This window comes from Nuphar pumila, chromosome 13 (genome assembly GCF_984573655.1).
Source record: "Nuphar pumila chromosome 13, dmNupPumi1.hap1.1, whole genome shotgun sequence".
NCBI classification, from domain to species: Eukaryota; Viridiplantae; Streptophyta; class Magnoliopsida; order Nymphaeales; family Nymphaeaceae; genus Nuphar; species Nuphar pumila.
The window spans coordinates 6,103,881-6,124,597 of record NC_143261.1 but is presented as its reverse complement, the minus strand read 5'-3'; the positions used below and the strand labels follow the sequence as shown (position 1 = coordinate 6,124,597).

Here is a 20,717-nt window from a genome sequence, read left to right as displayed (position 1 = left end):
CACGAGTTTACTATCTTAAACCAGGGAAATCATACTAGGAGCATCACCCAGACTGGATAGAAAAAAGAAAAGGAATAATTCAAAAAATAATGAACATATAGTAATTCACGAAGCCTGAGTCACTACGATATTCATGTAGGCCTGAAACCATCAGTCATGACCCAGATGGTGGATCTAGAAACCAATAGTCTAGGTTTATATTAGTATTCACAAGCCTACAAAGGAACCGTTACTTCTTGATTATGACAAGAAACACTCGTAGAATCATGAAGCAAAACATCCAATGAGATACAGAAGGACTACAACCAACGAGGCATGCCATGCGGGCCAAATTTCCAACCTGGGAAACGAACTTCCAAACTTCACCGGGTACATCCTCTCCTAGCAAAAATTGAGAGACCTTTTTTTTTTCTCGAGGATGATCTTCTTCACAAATTTCGTGCTAATTGCCTCTTCCATTATCTATTGATCCTTAGAATCTCAGAACGCAGAGTAGAGAGATAAAAGACGGCCTCTACAAGGGACCACTTGCTATTTTACAATTTTGCTGTAAAAGAATATACAAATAAAATGACACTTAACTTTGATATACATATCACGCTTCACCGCAAACCATCTCATTTTGAGGTAAACTCGAAACTCCCTGCAGTAAAGTACAATATTATTAACAGTTAGTAAATACACGACATCTTGATGCTCAGCCTCGGAGTTGAACCCAACGTTGAATGTATCAAGAGTAAATCATCCCATTTTTTTACAAACACATACAACTAATATATTGAAAACATCATTCTGGTAAAGATCAATCATTCAACATAGATGGAACTATAGCAAGGCAGAGCAATAATACTGAACAGATATTGCCAACAGTCAGAAAGCACCAATTCTCAAGTAGCAGTAGCTGAATGGCTAGGAACAACTATAATGTATATACTCAACACCACAGAAATTTAGTAAAAATCAGCATCCATGTCTCAATCGGGCATTTGAATGGCTGAATTGGCTCCTGCCACCTTCTAGAACAAGTTCTAGAATAATAATGAAGTCATTGACAAGTTCCCTTCCCCCCCCCCCCCCCCCCCCCCCCCCGCAACCCCAAAAAAAAAAGCAGATGAAGGGAATACATTTTCCTCCACTATTATTACTCAAAGAAGATAAAGCAGTCATGATGGGTGCGTCAGTATAAAAGTTTGCAACAGCAATCCCAATTACTGAGTTAGGCTGTAAAGATGCCAACTGAAACCCTGACTTCAGTTTTTTCTTTTTTAATTTCTACTGCCAACTGAACCAAGTAAATTGAGCCTTCACATCTAAAATGCCTCATTATTCCTTAATCAAGCCAAGCCCTTTCAATGTCAAGACACTTCGGACTTCTGAGAGTGTGATGAAATCCAGTGGTCATATACTATTCTGGATGACTTTATATGAACTTACCCATTTAACATATCATTGTCAGACTCACCGAATACAACATAAAGTCTGTGGTGCTCAGCCAAATCTCCATGTGATTGCAAATTTTAGTATCTATATGATCCGTTTCTCTTTTAATGAATCTATATGATCAACTTCAGTTGTTTGTATAAATATCTCACAGTAAATAGACGAGACTATTAGCTATAATGTAGTCAAAGGCACCAGGCAGTGTCTAGGCAGCAGACCCCTAAAAAGACTAGTCTAGGACTAACTAGTCAGTACTCTCATTAAAAAATAAAAAAGTATACAAAACAGACATAATAAATGTTTAATACTTTTTGTAATATGATATTTTCATCTCCAAAGTACAAAATTGCACATGCTTTCGCAAAATATACATAACCAGAATATATATATATACACAAAATATATTTGTTTTGTAGCTTGGGTGATAAAAGTTTTCCCACAAGTCTATCCTCAAATACATATTACCTGATCCTTTGCAAATTTGAAACCCCTTTAGTTGCATCTTTTATTTCCAAATAAGAAAGTATGAGGTGTTCATCACAAACAATAATTTTACAACATTCAAAGCAGCAAGGAGTCGAGGAAAAGAAGGTTTCCAGGTAGATGTCAAAATAATTACCATGATACTAGTCCATGTATTCTTCAGACTACATATGTGTAGAGTCGTAGACTTTCAATGTTGGTCATGGACAATACAAATTCAGGATACGCGAATGACAACAAGTTTGGTAACCCACTAAATGAGAACTATGGACATATAGCATGACAACTACTTGGCATAAGGGTTCATGGTGCTTGATATTGAAATAATAGGTTCAAGCAAGGCTTAGTTCAACAATTTGGAATAAATCAATATGATGTTCACAACATACTGTTGAAAATAATTCATCCAATAATGACTAACAAGTCGCAACCTTTTCTTCCACAAGTTTGGTAATAAAAAACACTGTATGATTCTTCTTGGGATATTAACAATGGGGCAGCTAACCATGTAATCCACTCATTCTATAATATGTCATTTCTCTTATTTTTCAACCAAAATATGGTTATTTGGTATGTCATTCTTGCTCCCAAGATTTGTAGGATTTCAATCTCAGCTTCTTAAGTAACCAAAGAAGATAACACTGACCTTGTTCTCATAATTGTGTTTCAATGTTTTATTAAATAATCAATACATGGGCACCACTCATGATTGTGAGAGACATCATCATCTTTATCTTTTGGATGTTTTAACAGCAAAGAGTCAAGAAATACATGCTCTATCATGTAACATACGGCATCACCATTTGGGTCATTGTAGTTGGAGTTGCTCGATATCTGTTGAGTTCAACTTGACAATCAAAATGATACATTAAATCTTTTTGATAGTCAAGCAGAAGGGTGGCCCCTGTGGGATTTGAATCTAAGACCCCTTGGTTATGATTACAACCTAATCTTCCAACTATCTCATTTACCCCATGTCATTACTTATGGTTGTCAAAATAGAAAGCATGTTTGCTGAAATAAAAACTTCTCGCATTTTGGAGTTTTTCCATTCTGATGTGTGGGTCCTGTTAGTTCTATGTTTGGTTCCTAATTTTTTGTCATACTTGTAGATGATTATACGCATCTTAGATATTCTTCTCGAGACAAAAAGTACGAAGTTTTCCAAACATAAGAACTTTTAAAGAGTTTTGTAAAGAAAAACATTTTGAATGTTCAATTCAGTTTTTCATAGCAATGGGTAGAGAATACACATTATATGAATTCTACAGCTATTTACAAGAAACCGATATAAAGACAAACTTTTCGCCAAAACACTTCTTATATGGCAATATGCATAATAAATAAGGTCCCTACTGATGTACTAAGAAAATATTGACCTTAGAAACTGCTAATGAACACCAAATTACAACTGCATGAAGAACTTTGGTTGCTGGTGCTATGTTCACTTTGATGGAAGTGAAAGGATGAACCTTGATGCCAATGTCAGTAATTTTAATATGCATAAAGGACATAGATGCTATTCTCCATCTAATCACAACGCTTGTATTTCAAGACTTACAATATGTTAAATTAGATATTTTTCAACCTCCAAATATGAAGGACAACCAAAGTATTTCAAAAGATGAAAAATGAGATTAGCAGTCTTTTTAACATGGGTACGTCTACCAGCAGCCCATACCCTTGTTGTACTTGGGTACTTTGGTATCGATCAACTGGGTTTAGGCTTTTAGTTCGTAAATTGACAGTCCACAACTCGATATGTAGAGCATTTTGTAGAATAAAGTACAATTCTTCATTTTTCTTTGTGGGTGTATAGTGATAACCCTTACCATCCTTTCCAAAATCCTTTTATCATACCTTCAATACTCATGTCATACCTTATACCGCACTTGTACCCTGTATCAAAGTATGCGGAATTGTTGGAACAAAGTGCAAAAGCACATACAAGTAGAAAAGTGGACAAGGGCACGAAGGCACAATAAGCACAAAAGAACACAAGTCCACTATGAGACAATACAAAGAGCCAACAAAGGGCAACAACTAAAAACTATACATATTGATTGAATATATGCTTAGAAAAGCATAAGAATAATAGGAGGTGAAGACCTTTATTTATACACAACAAAAACAAAGAGGGAGACTCTAAGGTCTGAAAAGACCATAGAGCCCCCATTGGTCTCCCTTAATTACATGAAAAAATAAAAATAATAATAAGAAAATAACAAATACTGTTTTCATAAACAATATTTATAAATTTGAAAAGACAGAAATGCCCCTATAGGGCATTTAACTATTACAAGGCAAAAATAAATATATATGAGTATATGTCTATATGCATATGTATATATATACACACATACATATATTTTAACACTCTCCCTCAAACTTACGGTGAAGTAACCGAAAGTTTGATAAGCAGGAAAATAAACCTAAGAGCAAGAAGAGCCTTGGAGAAAAAATTAACCAACTAATAATCTGATGTACCATACGGCAACTCAATGATTCCTCTCAGATATTCATCATGAATATAATGACAATCCATCTCAACGTGTTTGGTTCACTCATCATGGAAGGTGTGGTTGCTTGTAATATAAATTGCACTCTTATTAGCACAGCACAACTTCGAAAGTTTTAAAATTATTATCTTCATATTTCTAAGAAGACCTCTTAGTCGTGCAAGCTTCATAGTTGTCGTAGTCATCGCACGCTATTCAGCTTCTGTTAAAGATAGAGATATTTTTTGTTGCTTCTTTCATCTCAATGAAATCAAAGAGTCACCTAAAAATACACAAAAACCGGTAGTTGAGACAATATCATTAAGATTTTCTCCCCAATCAACATCAATATAGGCACGTAAATCTAATGACGAAGATGAGGATAAAAAAACTCTCTTGGTTATAGTATACTTGACATATCCGACAATTTTTAATAGAGTACTCGTGCATAGTGGTCGGAGCATGCTAAAAATGGTTGACAAAGTGAACTGCACGAGTGAACTTCAAGTGATAGACAAGTAAGAGACCCAACAAGTTGGCAGTAAGGTGTGGGATCTTAGAGCAGAATCTCATCTAACAGCCTTAATTTAGCATTAATCACTTCAAGGGTTTTTATTTTTTTTGTCATCTGAAATGCCAGACTTAGTGCAAATATCAGCAACAAGTTTCATTTGAGAAAAAACATACCCTCTGAAAGAGTATGCAACTTCTATGCCTAAGAAATATCTTGAAAAGCCTGAGTCAGACATCAAAATTAACTTTTAAAATATTCTTAATATCACTAACTCCCACATTGTCAGTTTTGGTTATTATCATATCATCTACATAAAATAAAAGAATAACTTTAGAACATATACTTTTAACAAAAAGAGTAATGTCAGTATAGCAATAATGAAAACTCAGATGAGTCATTACATTACTAAATTTATCAGGTCAAGCTTTAGAAGTTTGTTTAAGACTATACAAAACTTTTTTAAGTTTAAGGATTTTACTTTTTCAATACAAAACCCCGACGGAGGATCCATATAAACCAACTCATTTAATTTATCATTTAGAAAAGTATTTTTAATATCTAATTGGTACATAGGTCATTTTTAATAGATGTGACAGCTATGAGTGCCATAACACTAGTCATTCGAGCTACTTTGGCAAAAGTTTCTTCATAGTCAATTACATATTTTTTAGAATACCCATTGGCCACTAACCTAGCTTTATATTTTTCTAGAGTCTCATCACTCTTAGTTTTAACTTTAAAAATTCATCTTTTCTATGGGTAATGAAGTTATTTCTCATATTTTAGCCTTTTCAAGGTCTTTAAGTTCTATATTCATTGCTTCAACCCATTATGGAAGATTTTTTGCTTCATTATAATGTGATGGTTTATGATAGGAATGTAAAGTTATTAGCCAGGATCTATAATTGGATGTCAATGTGTCATAAGATACAAACTTACTTGGTGGGTTGGAGACACGATTGGATCTTCTAAGTGAGGTTTCTTCTAAAGACGAATTTTGTGAATATTTTTCAAAAGCATTTAGAGGATTCGTTTGCTCACACCGAGTATATATTTGTATGGGTTTATCAACAATATCATCATTTCTTATAGGTGATTCTGAATTCTCATCATTTGAATGTACATTATTATCACCATTTTCATTATCATTCAAGGTATTATCACCATTATCATTCAAAGAATCATCACAAGAATCAATTCTTCTTGTGGCAAGGGGCCAAATAGAAAAGCATAATCTACTTCCTTGTTTTCCTTGATTCTCTTAAAACCATTTTCATTTTCCAAAAAGGTTACATCTTTATAAACATATAATTTGTTACTCTTGTAAAAAGCCTTCACAAGTGGGCAGCAAACAAGTCTATTAAGAATTTGAAAATGAATCTCTTGCACTAAGCACATATGATTCACACGGTGCACTAAGGCACAGAAAAAATTTGGATATTATTGAGAAAGAGTAGAAGAAAAGCTTGTAAAAAGCTTAAGATACATGAGAGCATAAGCTCTATTTAAATACAAACAGAGAGAGGCTGATTAGCCATTGGGCCAGCCTCCAACGACTCTAAATAGTCATTAGAGACTGGCTAACGGATAGTCAGCCAGACAATATTATAAAAGAAAAAAAAAAGATACAGAAAAATAAAATAAAAAAAGGAACAAACTGCATAAGAACCTATATATACGAAACACATTTGAATATATATATATATATATATATACACTACCAAAAATGAGAAAAGTATGCATATATATATATATGCATATACAGTCAAGTGTATATGTATGTACAAATTCTAACAACTTTTAGGGTCAAAACATCTATATCCTTTTTTGTTTTCTCCATAACTCATGAATACGCATTCAATGGCTTTACGAGACAATTTATCACTTTTATGTAAGAGTGCAAAACACTTACAAGTTACAACCAAAAATTTGCAACCGCTAGAAATCGGGTGTTCTTTCAAATAATTTTTCATAAGGAGATACATTTTTTAAGGATGATGAGGTCACTTTATTTATCAAATACGTTGATGTTAGAGGGAACTCGGCCCAAAAACTTTTTGGAATATCTTTAGAAATAAGTAGTGTCCTAGTGGTTTCTATAATATGCCTATGTTTTTTTTTTGGCCAATCCATTTTGTTGGGGAGTTCTAGGACATAACTTTTAATGACAAATCTCATTTTGTTTTAAATAATTTTGAAACTCATTTTATAGGTACTCACCACCCGAATCGGATCTAAGAATAGAAATGTTGCTTTGAAATTTATTTTTGACAATCATATGAAATTTTTAAAAGAAAGAAAACACATCGGATTTTAAGTTAAGTAGATTCACACATATCTAGTGAAATCATCGATAAAAGTAACATAATATGAATATCCGCATTTTGATACGACGGGAGAAGGTCCCCAAACATCTAAATGCACTAATTCAAAAGGTCTCTTAGAGACAAAAGTTCTATTAAGAAAAAGGATGGATTTCATCTTTGTAAAGATAAAAACTTTTTAAATTAAATCTTTTTCATTACAAATTTTTTCTCCAAAAAAGAAGAAGATACATCTTTGAGAAGCTTGAATGTCCAAGTCTTTAATGCAAGTTTAAATACCCTTTTCTTATACATAATTACAAAAAAAAATTGGAGAAAGATTTAGATAATTCATAAAGTAGAGATCTCCCCTCATATGGCCTTGCCCAATTTGCTTCCCTGAATGGAGATCCGGCACAGAACAACCCTTAGATGAGAAAGAGATTTCACATCCATGATCAAAAATTTGAGAGACGGAAAAAAGATTTAAATTTAATTGTAGAACCCTAACTTTTGGTACACAAAAATTTTGAAAAGAATCTAAGGTTGCAATACTTTTAATTTGCAAAGATGTTTCATCAATAGTGAAAACATAAGTAGTTTTTTAGTTAGTTCATAAATCAGATAGACCATTCTCATGAGGTGTAATATGAAAGAAGGCTCTCGAATCAAGGATCCAAGAAGACATACCTGGAAGAGAAGATGAGGCTATCACAACACCCGATGTAGATGGAGATTTGGGTAATTGTTTAAGTGCCACTGATAGTTAAGCAAGTGAAAAAGAGTTTTTTCTCTTGATTCATCATTCTTTGATGTTGATTCTTCAACGGAAGCCACCTTGTTCTTGGAGAGTCATTCAACTTGGGGCAATTAGGCCTTATGTGCCCTAGTTTATGGCAACGAAGACAAATAGCTTTTTTGTAGTTACCATTATAGCTATTTTGCATCCCAAAGTGTAGAGGCTTGTAAGATTTCACATGATTGCGAGGTTTAGAAATGGACAATACTTCATCTCCTCCCTTAATCATACCAAGACGAGTTTCTTTCTGGCATATTTCGACGACGTCTTACAAAAGAAGAGGTTTAGATTGATAGAAGAGAGATCTTGTTCAAATTTGAGCTTAAACCCATGTAAAAATTGAAAAAGGTGCTCTTTTTCCATTTGTTCTCTTCTTAACTCAACATCCTCACTAGCAACCCATTTGGGTTCAAGAAGGGATAACTTGTCCCACAGAGGACCAAGAGTACTAAAATAGTCACGGACATTCATGTCCCCTTGTTTGATGGTACATATTTTTTCTTTTAGAAAAATTGCCTTATAAGGTCTTTTTGGGTATACATTGTTAAAAAATGTAATATCATTTGTAATCTCTTCAGTTTTTTAGACTAGTTATACATTCTAGTTAGAATGTAATTAGGTTAGGTTTTAGTTTTAGTTTTTTGACATTCATAGACCCCTTTGCTTTTTGACCAAAGTCAAAAAACCCTTGTATTAGAGAGTCGTTGGACCTCCAACGGCTCTATTTAGAGTCCTTGGGAGTCCAACGACTCCCTCTTGGCCTCATCTTTTGAGTGTTATAAATATGGGGTGATTCCCCCTTGTAACATATCTTTTGAAAGAGTATTTTCCCATTTGAATAAAGATTATATTTTTCTATTGCTTATATGAACCCTATTGGTTCTTGTAAGTGTGTATTGTTTATGAACCTTTGTGGTTCTTGTGAGAGACCTTTTGTGAGTATCATTTGAAGATTCAATTGTGGGTCTCATCTTCTTATATGGTATCAAAGCTCGATAGTGATCAAACTATTCTTATTGGTGCATCGGGAAGCGTGTCATTCAAAGTTTGAAAAGAAAAGTCACATTATTTTCAAGTGTGTGTGAAATTGTGATCGTGTAAAAGCTTGGAGGAACACTCATACTCACTATCCGTGGTGGAGTATAATCTCTCTCTTTTCTTCTTCTCCTTTACTCTTTTTTTTTCTTTCTTTCCTTTGCTATTTTTTTATCCAAACCTTATAAAATGGATGATGATGATAATGTCACCATTAAACCCATTAAACTCAATGATTCAAACTATGTTACATGAGCTTCAATTATAAAGCACCTTACGTGGGGAAAGGGGTTGTGAGGATTAATGGATGGGGACCGATTTGGAACCTAAGATAATTCTTACTCAGATTGAAGGAGAGAAAAAAATACCTCTTATGGAGGTTAAAAAAACTAAAGTCATTACCACTTACAATAAAAAGTTGAAGGAATGGAGAATGGAACATGCCAAAATTATGCCTTGGCTCATAAGTAGCGTGTATATCAAGAAATGTTCAAGTCTTGCAAAATTTGAACATGCTAATGATACTTGAAAATATCTTAAGAGAATGTATTCTCTTAAAGATATAGCACGTGTGTGCAATTTACAAAACCAAGTTTGGAATATGGCTTAAGGGGACAAAAGCATTAGAGAATATTATAATAGCTTGTCCGAATTATGAGAAGAGTTGGCCCTTCTTGAACCAAAGTCGCATTGCCCACAAGATATAGCACTCCGCCAAAATCAAATAAATGTGGTGCACTTTTCCAATTTGTCAATGGACTAAGATCGGAATTTGAATCTACCAAGTCCATTCTTCTTTATCGAAGGAACATTCCCTCAATAGAAAACACAATAGAAGAATTAAACATGGAGGAGAATAGGCTTAAGAATAGAATCATCAAGAATGATGATGACTCGGTTCTAGCCGTATCTAGACCAGGAAACCATGTTCGCACATACAAACCTCCAAATTATGGAAGGACAAATGATGAGAAATATGAAAATGAGTTTCAAAAAAAGAAAGTAATTTGTTACTATTGTCGAGAACCGGGACATGTGAAAACTTATTGTCCAAAATTAAATAAACCATATGAAAAGAAGGTTGCATCTATCGGACTTCCTCAAGAATCAAGTGAACCATCCATCGGAAGCATGTCCTTAATACAATTGGTGGAAGCACTTCGACCTTTGCTCAAAGGAACATCTTCATCCACTGGAGCCGCCGTATCTTTCGTTGGCATCTTCAACCCTGGTAAATCTCTTTGGCTCATTGATTCTAATGCTTTTTTTCATATGATACCAAACATTAATATGTTATCTGAATGTTATAACTCAAATGGATCAAATGTTTTTACCGCTTATGGAACATCCCTTGAAATCAAAGGAGTAGAAAATTTTGAAAAAGGTTTTCAAAATTCAAAAAGATTTTTCAATCTGCAGTTAGATATATTCATAAACTCAACCAAAATCTTTTATTTGTCTCATAATTGTCTGACCATGGATGTAATGTTTCCTTCTCCTCTCATAGATGTCGAGTGCAGGATCACCAGTCAGAGAAGCTAATTGGGGAAGGCCATAGAAAAAGAAACTTGTACTACATAGATTTTTTTTAAATACCCAAGAATACATAGTGTTATAATGTTCAAAAAGTTCACTTAGAGTTATGGCAGAAGAGACTTGGACATCCTAGTGTATCTAAGCTCTAGCTTTTTCCAAATATGGAAAATTTTTGTAATTCTAAAACATTTACATGTGAAAAATGTATTCTTTGAAAAATGAAAAGATTACCTTTTCAATAAAGAACTTTTGTCTCTTCACGTCCACTTGAGTTCATACATTCGGATGTATGGGGACCCACACCTATTATTTCAAAATGCGGCTTTATGTATTATGTAATTTTTGTAGATGATTTTACAAGACATACTTTGATCTATTTTCTTAAACATAAATCTGAAGTTTTCTCAGACTTTCAAATATTTCATAATCTAGTTAAAAATCAATTTAAGAATGATATTTCAATTTTTCGCACTGATTCAGGAAAGAGAATTTTGTCAAAAGAATTTAAAGATTATTTGAATCTATATGGTATTACACATCAAAAATCATGCCTTTATACCCCTCAACAAAATGGTTTAGCAGAAAGAAAGCATAGACATATTATCGAAACAACAAGAACCTTACTTATTAAACATCAAGTACCAATTTTTGGGCTGAAGCCACTTTAACTGCAGTTTACCTTATCAACAGAATGTCAACTTCTTCATTAAACAATATATCACCTATTGAAAAACTTTTTAAACAAATCTCATATTACTCTACATTAAGAGTTTTTTTGTGCAAATGTTTTGTTTTCTCCGACAAAAATGGCAAACTCTCTCCTCGTGCTATCCCGTGTGCCTTTTTAGGATATGCAAGTCATCAAAAAGGCTATAAATGTTTTGATCTCAAAACCAAAAAATTATATGTATCAAGGAATGTGTCCTTCCTAAAAAAAGAAAGTTTTTTAAAAGTGAGAACTCTAAGGAAATAGATGAATATTCATTTTTGTTGGACTTAGTTCCAAAAATTGATGAAGGTGATATAGATGAGAGTCAAGAAGAAGAACAAGACACGACAAATACAGAATCATTTAGTGATCATCCAGGTTGTATTCAATACTCTAGGCAAGGTAATTTAGAAAAATCATGTGCTCTTGAAAAATATACTAAAGGCCAGGAACAAGTGTCAACCAGAAAATCGTTTAGAGTGTCTAAAGCTCATGGAAAATTTGTGTCATATGAATCGTTTTCACCAAAATATCAAGCCTATATTGCTTTAATACACTCCTACGTAGAACCTTCTAACTATGATGCAGCAAAAGAACAATCTGAATGGGTCGAAGCAATGATAACAGAATTAAAGGATTTAGAAAAGGCAAATACTTAGACGATTCAAGATATTCCATTAGGTAAAAAACCTATAGGTTGTCGATGGGTGTATAAAGTTAAAACCAAGAGTGACGGCACTCTTGAAAGGTTTAAAGCTCGATTAGTTGCCAAAGGCTATTCCCAAGAATATGGAATAGACCAGTGTTGTGAAAAGCGTTGAGGCGTAGCGAGGCGCTCCACCAAAATCTGAGGCGAGGCGTAAGCCTCGAGGCGTAAAGCGTAAGCCTCAAAGTTTTTTTTTAAAAAACTTAAAAAAAAACTTAAAAAAAACTATAAAAAATATCTAAAATTATAAAAAAATCTTTATTGATGAAGCAACAACCAATATGAAATAAAAAGCCTCAAATAAATACTGAAAAAATATGAGATTAATTTGTAAAAGTAACATTAATGCAACAACTTGATCTATATAAGTATCTAAAAAATAAAGCATGGGCATTCATTAAATTAAAAAATAGCATTAACAACGAAATGCATCTTAGCATTAACAATACAATGTCATAATTAGAAAATGCATGTTAGCATTAACAACCAAATGTTAATATAATTGCGACACCATACAGATAGCAAGCACAAGAAGGAAGACTAACACAAATTAACCATGAGATGATGAGATAATAAAATTACTAAACTGCATAGTAAAAATATACAGAACACTTTTTTTTAAACAAAAGTTTAAAAGTGATATTTTGTATGGATTTTAACCATTAATTAATTTCAGCTTTCTGTTTGACAGCTCCAGTGGAAAGTTGTCTTGAAATGTGTTTTCAAAACCTTAGTCGTTTTTGGCTGCATTCTCAGAAATCAGGAGATCCTCAGAGATTACACTTTGAAAAGGACACTCACCATCTTAGGAAATTTGCGACTTCAGCACTTGTAGCTTGCTGATACAAACTAACGCATTTGATTTTGACCTGTCTGCATTTCTTGTTCACCCAACTGAACCAACAACCAGACACTCAAGCAACTCGGCCTACAGTCCAACCCAGCAGATGGGTTTCAAGCACCAAGAACTAATAGTTCATAACCAGAGGGTCTCGATGAGTTAGTAGCCAAGAATCCTCTTCCTCTCAGTCTGCACCACCGCACCCCTCGAGGAAGTAGCCAAGAATCCTCTCCACGCAATCGATGTCGTAGAGGGTCTCGATGAGGTAGGAGTAGCTCGGCAACAGCAGATCTTCCAGCATTGCCTGGTCCAGCTGCCCGACGATCTTCCTCTCCAGCGTTGTCTGGCACGACTCTGACGCGCTCAGGATGTTCGCCGTCAAGAGCAGCCCAAACAGAAGCCTCGTCGTCGTGGTCGAGCTGCTGCTCTTCCTCACCAGCATATGGCTCACCACCGTCTCCAGCAGCTCCCTCTGATCGTCCTCCGTCGCGACGGAGTGCGAGGACGACACCCTGTTCCGTCGTGACAGGCCTGGAATGAACTTCTTGGCGTAGCACACCAGCGACCCCTCGATGCTCTCGACGCACAAGTCGCGAGCTTTCATGGTGGAGATGACCCTCTTGTAGAAGGGTAGCCCCAGAAAGGTGAGCTCATTGTACCACCAGTCGAACCTCACCGGATCCCAGTGTCGGAGGCCTGTCTCGATCTCGTTCCAGAGGATGCTGCCGCCGGGGCTCGCCATCAGATCGCCGGCGACGATGGTCCTGTTGTCGTGCACGAAAACTAGAGGGAGGGAGATAGGTGGGAAAAAAAATAAAAACGGGTTGGTTGGGCTTTGTTTAAGCCCTATTTTTTAGGTCGAATGAGGGTTTTGACCCTCATTTGACCAAATAAATGGAGCGTGTGCGCCTCAGTCCGAGGCGCGCCTCGCCTCAAGGCGTGCGCCTCAAGGCCTACGAGGCGCACGCCTCAAGGGTATTGCGCCTTAGGTCTGCGCCTCAAGGCACAAAGCCCCTCGCCTTGAGGCGAGGCGCGCTTTTTGCGCCTTGAGGCGCGTTTTTAATAACACTGGAATAGACTATGAAATGACTTTTGCTCTAGTTGCTAGAATGACCACAGTTAGGATCCTAATAGCTCTAGCGTCTTCAAAGAAATGACATGTATATCAAATGGATGTTAAAAATGCATTTCTTAATGGAAATCTAGCAGAAAAAGTATACATGAAACCACCACCTGGTATCAATATTCCAAAAGAAAAGGCTCTTCGATTAAATAAGGCCTTATATGGGCTTAAGCATGCCCTAAAAGCTTGGTATAATAAATTTAGTCAAGTTATGATTGATTTTGGTTTTCAATCCTGTCTTGCTGACACAAGTTTGTTTGTTAAGAATTCTGATGTAGGTATTATCATTCTTCTTCTCTATGTAAACGACAAAATCATCACTGAAAGTGATAAGCAAGGAGTTGACAGCATTAAAAAATTTCTCAAAACACATTTCAAAATGAGTGATTTGGGTTTTTTAAAATTCTTTCTTGGTATAGAAGTTGTTTATTCTTCTAGAGGTTATTTGCTAACTCAATCTAAATTTGCCCTAGACATTGTTGACAGGTCTGGTATCTCATATGAAAAACAGGTTGACACTCTTGAAGTTGTGAACATCAAAATAAAGATTGATGATGGAGAACCATTTGAAAATCCAACACCTTACAGACAACTTGTCGAGGCAGTGTCTTATCTCTCTATTAGAAGACCAGACATTGCACATGTCGCCCACACAGCAAGTCAATTTCAGCATGCTCCTACCACTATTCATATGGGAACTGTTTTACGCATTATTAGATATATTAAAACCTCCATTTTTAGAAGACTTTTTTGTCTGATTCTCCCTCCTTAGATTTAACTGCTTATATTGATACAGATTGGGAAGGTAATCCTAATTATCGACACTCAACTACTGGTTTTTATGTATTTTTAGGAGAATCATTGATTTCATGGAGGTGCAAAAAGCAACAAAGTCTCTCTCTCGTCAACTGAAGTCGAGCACAGGGCGATAGCTACAACCACTATGGAAGTAGTCTGACTAAGGCGCTTGCTTCAGGACATAGGTGTTGAAAGTACAGGAGCATCACGACTATGCTGCGACAACAAAAGTTTTATTTACATTGCGAGCAACTGAACATTCCATGAACGCACCAAGCATATTAAAATGAATTGTCACTACGTGCGAGAGGAATTTCTACATGGCACCATTGATCTTCCCTATGTTTCCTCAAAATATCAACTAGCAAATTTATTTACCAAACCTCTCGTTACTCCTCGATTTCACTTTCTCTTGAACAAACTTTCGGTTATTTAACCGTAAGTTTGAGGGGGTAATATCATTTGTAATCTCTTTAGTTTTTTAGTCTAGTTATGTGTTCTAGTTAGAATGTAATTAGGTTAGGTTTTAGTTTTAGTTTTTTGACATTCATAGACCCCTTGGTTTTTTTACCAAAGTCAAAAAGCCTTTTGTATTAGAGAGTCGTTGGACCTCCAACTGCTCTATTTAGAGTCGTTGGGAGTCCAACGACTCCCTCTTGGCCTCATCTTTTAAGTGTTATAAATATGGGGTGATTCCCCCTTGTAACATATCTTTTGAAAGGATATTTTCCCCATTTAAATAAAGTTTATATTTTTCTATTGCTTTACATACCCTTTTTTGGGTATATTGTATGAACTCTAGTGGTTCTTGTGAGTGTGTATTGTTTATGAACCTTCGTGGTTCTTGTGAGTGTGTATTGTTTATGAACCTTCGTGGTTCTTGTGAGAGACCTTTTGTGAGTATCATTTGAAGATTCGATTGTGGGTCTCATCTTCTTATATACATACCTTAAATAAAAAACCATCCCTCATTAATTTTGTGAAACTTAGCAATGTTGGCACATATTTTGAGTTCAACATTGTTCATGAACCATAAAAGAATTTTTTCATGTTTACTTTCCCAATCCTCTACCTTGGATTGATGATCCTCAATGGCTTTAATTCGAGCATCTCCTTCCAACGCTTTTTCTTGATTTGCTTTCAACTTAGTGATTTTGAGTTGAAGCTCTAGAATAGAGCCCATCACGTATCCCCAAAGCTTCTTGCCTTTGAGGTTATTTTTCATAACGGATGCCCACATCATGCCGTTGGAATCATTTAATTTGAAGGAGAGATCAATTTTTTGTTCATTCTCCATTTTGGCTTGATAGAAGAAGAGAAAATATGGAAGACCACGAAAGAGCTCCTCCACCTTGAGTTCCGCAAGCACCACCAACCCATGAATACTTTGAATGCTATCTCACAATCATGATACAATCGTTTTCCCAAAAGACCAAGAGCACTATGGTTATGATACCATGTAACAAACTATATGAAATTGTTGGAACAAAGTGTAAAAGCACATACAAGCCCAATAGTGGACAAAGGCACGAAGGCATAATAAGCACAAAAGAACACAAGTCCACTATGAGACAATACAAAGAGCCAACAAAGGGCAACAACTAAAAAATCTATTCTTTATTGAATATATGCTTGGAAAAGCATAAGAATAATAGGGGGTGAAGACCCCTGTTTATACACAACAAAAACAAGGAAAGAGGGAGACCCTTGGGAGCTCTCAAAGAGTCGTTAGGAGCTCTCCCAACGACTCTATGGTCTGAAAAAGACCATAGAGCCCCCATTAGTCTCCCTTAATTACATAAAAAAATACAAATATAAACAAATAATAAAAGGAAAAGTATTTTTTAATAAACGGTATTTATATACATGTGAAAAGATAGAAATGCCCCTATAAGACATTTAACTATTACAAGACAAAAATAAATATATATGAATATATGTATATACACACATGTGTATATATATACCCACACATATTTTAACACTACCCATGTGACATAGTGATGCAGTGGGGGTGTCGGCTTCCTCGTTCCTTAACGACGAGTGTTCTTGTTGATGGCAGTGAAGGCACGACCTCCTTGACACAACCTTCAGCCAAACGTATCCCTGATGGTGGCTATGCAAAGGCACGACCCACACGGTCGCGTGCTGAATAAAAAAGAATAATAATGCCTACCACTATGGTGAGGCTTGATTTTTATTTCAATATTAATGTCAAGAACAATGTGCTGAATGTAAATGGAGAAAAGACAAACAATGAATAGTAATAGAAAAAGTGAAAACGACTGAAAAAAAAAAGGAACAATGTTGAGCAAAAAGAAAGGTTGCGGCTATTCTTCAAAAGTCTCTCCTCCTGCACGCAACCCTAGATGAGGCTTTTAAAAGCCCCATCTAGATCTGGGTCACGGGTCATGCGGTATGGGTATGGGTATGGGTCCATCCTGCCCTGCATCATTCTCCCCTGGTGGGAAAGAAGTCGGCTATGACGACTTGTTGTCTCCACAGTAAGCATATAGATAAGACACATTAAATGTAGGAGAAAGGTGCCAAGTTTCGAGCAGCCCAAGGAAAGAGGATCGGTCAGATAGGCCTGCTAGTTGGGGCAACCCGGTCTCTTTGGTGGGAAGGAGAACTAACCTATGACCCTTAAAGACAAATGTGTGCGTATTCCTATGGCCATCATGGATGGTCTTACGGTCAAACTGTCAGGGACGTCCCAATAGGATGTGACACGCATTCATAGGTGTCACATCACACCACACTTCATCGTGGTAATGCTCCCCCATGGAGAACCGAACTAGACAACGCAGGGTAATAGGCACCTCGTTGCCTTTCTTGAACCATGTCATTTTATAAGGTTGGGACCTATGTCACATGGGTGCGGGTGCGGGTGCGACACGGGTGCGGCGCAATTCCAAAAAATTTGGACACGGGGACTCGGCTATATATATATATATATATATATATATATATATATATATATATATATATATATATATATATATATATATATATATATATATATTAAAAATATATATTATAAATATATATATTTTAAATATTATAATTATATATATAACAATAAATTAACACATAAAGATTGTAAATTTTAAAGCAAAAAAAACAATTCTTAACAACACAAACTTACCAAAATATAACACATAAAGAAGCTTGTGAGTATGATAAACAACAAAACTTATCATAAATCTGCCTCATCGTCTGAATTAGAAGGAAGAACAGGATCAAGGTAGTCCATGTTGAGAGTATGTAAATTATGTTCTCCCTCCAAGTCAAAATCTTCTGGATTTACATCCCAATTCTTGGATGGTCCACAACTGCATCAAAAAATCACTATATTAGTATCTAACTTAAAACTTTAAATACAAATATTTAAATACAAACTTTGAATACAAAGAAAAAAAAGTACCTATACTCTTCTTTGGTGCGGCGAGAAATTAATCGTAGATTTGAGTGAACATATACCAAATCCTCTGCTCTTTTACTAGTGAGTTTGTTTCTTTTAATGTTGTGAATTTGAGCATATGTACTCCAATTTCTTTCACAACAAGATGATGTAGCAGGTTGGGATAACAACTTCATTGCAAGACGTTGCAGATTTGGTGTCTCTGATCCATATGTTGCCCACCAATTAAGGGGATCTTCCTCGTCCCTTGCCACAAGTGCTGCTAAAGAATCAAATCTCCCAGTAGAAAACTTGCCAAACTCACTATTTACAACCTTAAACATGTGAGGATCATTAAAAAGTCTTCCCAAATATATCATTCTATTTCTTGATATCTCAGGATCTTCATTTGGAGAAACACGACCAACACCTGCTGTCAACCATTTTTTTGTATAGTATTTTGGATTGAGAGAGTGTGTCATGCAATGCAAAGGTGTATTGCTTTTATCCCATCTTCTCACTAAAACTGAATGTACATGATTATAAAATTCTGAATCATCAAGTGCAATATCTTTCTTCTCATGTTTAAAAATGATACTTTGAACTTTTTCAATCATATTGTCCCACATTTCATAAATTCTATAAAGCATGGGTACATCTCTGTCAACTTCTCTCAGCATTTCCCAAATAGGCTCTGTAAATTCAACAAAATATGTAATTTTATCCCACCAAAAATCATCATAGATGCATTTTTTGATAGCTTGAGCCTTGACATCATCTTCAGTACGATAAAAATCTCAATCTTGATCAGCCACCATCATCATCAATGCATTCTTGAGTTGCTTAATTCTTTTTATCATAACAATGAGAGAAGCAAAACGAGTTTCAGCAACTTTCAGTAACTTGAGATCAGAATGCCTATTAAATATAGAAAGGGCATGATGATGGTTTACAACAAAATTTCTAATATTTCGAACATCATGCTCTATTTCCTCAATCCATAAGCACATTTCATGTGCATGTGCATCATCTTTTGATGGATTGCATATACTCTTAAGTGCCAAATTTAAATTGTGTGCTGCACAAGGAGTCCAAAAAATATGTGAATATGTATCTTCACTTGCCAAATTCATTCCTGCACGACTGCAAACTGGAGCATTGTCAGTAATGATTTGCACCACACTTTCTTCACCCACTTCTTTTATCACTTCAACAAATAATCTCTTTAAATATTCAACATCTTTATACTCTCCAGATGCATCAACAGTCTTCAAAAAGATTGGCCCATTTAGTGAGTAAGCAATGAAGTTTATCAGTGGTCGCCTTTGTATATCAGTCCACCCATCAGAAACAATCGACACTCCATGTTGTTTCCATGCAAATTTTTGGGTCTCTAGCAAGTCTTCAATTCTATTTTTTTCCTCTGCAAGAATGATTGTTCTTAGTTTTTCTGAACTAGGAGGCACATAACCACTCAAATTGCAATTAGCCAAAGATGTAATCATATCTTTCCAGTATGGACTTCTAGCTACATTAAAAGGAATTGAGCTTGAGTAAAAGAATCGACCAATCTTTTTATCAATTTCTGCTCTTGCCATGTTTTTGAATGACGCTTGTATTGTTTTATTGCTTTCCATCTTTCTTTTCTTTAAAAGCTCTTCTTGTGTATCACTAGCAGTAGGAAAAGACAAATTAATCGAATCGCTTTTCATCTCTGCAATTTTCTTCTTTTCAGCTTTCTCTTGTTCTTTTTTTAATTGCTTTAACATGTCTTTGTCAACCCCATAACATGCCCTAATTCCTTGACCACGAATATGCAAAAGATGTGCTTTCACACGCGTATAAGAACCTGTGAAAACAGTCTTACATAGATTACAATGAAACTGCACATTCCCACCACCACCACTACTAGCTTTTATCTCTTTTGTCACAAGCCACCAAAGTGGTTGAGAAACATCTAATTCAGGGTTAGAACTTGAACCAAATGTATTGACACTACCGCTAGAACTAGCCATTATATCTGAAAAGTGAAAACTGAAAAGAAAATAAGTAAATAAAATAAAGTTAATATTAATAAACACTACCTCTATGAATGGGAAACACAGGGAGGGGCCGAGCCCCTCCCCTGCGAAAACAGGGAATATTGGAGAAGCCGAGCCCCTCTTCTGTGAGCAGAGGGTGCAGGGAGGGGGGCCGAGCCCCTCCTCTATGAGTCGGAAGCACAGGGAGGGGTCGAGCCCCTCCCCTGCGAAAACAAGGAAAAATTGGAGGGGCCGAGCCCCTCTTCTGCGAGCAGAGGGTGCAGGGAGGGGGGCCGAGCCCCTCCTCTATGAGTCGGAAGCACAGGGAGGGGCCAAGCCCCTCCCCTGCGAGCAGAGGGTGCAGGGAGGGGGGCCGAGCCCCTCCCCTGCGAGCAGAGGGTGCAGGGAGGGGGGCCGAGCCCCTCCTCTATGAGTCGGAAGCACAGGGAGGGGCCGAGCCCCTCCTCTATGAGTCGAAAGCACAGGGAGGGGCCGAGCCCCTCCCCTG

At 36.0% G+C, this 20,717-nt stretch overlaps 1 protein-coding gene across 2 annotated transcripts in view; it reads right to left on the bottom strand.

Moving 5' to 3' along the window:
* Window positions 1–499: 499 nt before the first annotated feature.
* The window catches only part of LOC149817614 (uncharacterized), a 40,202-nt gene continuing 19,984 nt past the window's right edge, over window positions 500–20,717 (bottom strand). For both annotated transcript variants that reach the window (XM_089985856.1, XM_089985857.1), the window contains one exon: window positions 500–643. The gene's annotated coding sequence lies outside the window, so the exon portion shown is untranslated. The remainder of the gene's footprint in view (window positions 644–20,717) is intronic.